A 1111-nucleotide genomic window follows, 5' to 3' on the forward strand; every position below is an offset into this window, starting at 1 on the left:
TCAGAATCGTGTGACAAATCTAGTACATAATGGTAGCTTCTACCCAGCTGTGAGAAGAGAGATGATGTGTCTGCATTTTATAGGGTTTTAACTATAGTTTTTAGGTTTATCATCTAATTTCGTGGTCATGTCCCCTAACTGCTTCCCTGCGCCCAATATTTCCTTTTTGATTTAGAAACAACTTATTTACTTTTCCGTTTTTAGATAGTTACTTGATTCACAAACTTTTCCATTGTCTTAGCTATATTTGATCTTGATAATTTCTTAGTGCAATTGTTTGGTCCCTGTGGATTCGATCCTGAAGTGTTACAACGATACCACTAGATCGTGGTGGAGTACACATTAGGTTTTAATTGACCTGTTGATACATTTGGCGCTATTGCCGGGGACCAAAACGATTGCCTTTGAGATTTTAGAATTGAGTATAGTCTAAGATTTATTTTTATTTTCTCTTTTTTGTAGATAAAAAAAAATGAAAAATGTCTTTGGGGCCATGGATTACGATGACTGGCAGCAGGAAGAGGAGACCACATTTGATGAAGACATTCTAGATGAACCTTATGTGGAGCCACCGTTCGATGAGAGTGTTCTTACACCAGATCAAAGATTTAAGTTGGATGGGCTTTACATGGAGAATCCAACAGCGGAAAGGAGGAACTTAGCAGCAATGATCCGGTTGAATCTCATCTCACATCGAGCAGTACTTGAAGGGAGGGAGCCCACTTTCACAGAGATTAGGGAAGCCCATTTTTGCGAAAAGGTAATATATTGGATTCCACCAAGCCAAATAGAAGGTACATGCGTTTCCACCCTTGAAATTCATGATTTTGAGGATATTCACATGCCATGCATTGAAGATGTGACTTCTAGTTTGGATACTCCATTGCTCATTGATGAATGCTATGATTTGATATGTGAGTCTCAACGTCTAGACATGTTAAGAGCAGAAAAACTTGCTAGGGATTATCATGAAATATGTTTTGATATTGAATATCATTGTGCTTTGAATGTTCATGATCTCGAGTTTGAGTTTTCAATGCCTGATGTATCTAGCTCTCTTCTTGAAGAATCTTACCTAGGGTGTGTTCTTGATATTGATACAAGTTTTCAT

This window comes from Camelina sativa, chromosome 9 (assembly GCF_000633955.1).
Source record: "Camelina sativa cultivar DH55 chromosome 9, Cs, whole genome shotgun sequence".
NCBI lineage: Eukaryota > Viridiplantae > Streptophyta > Magnoliopsida > Brassicales > Brassicaceae > Camelina > Camelina sativa.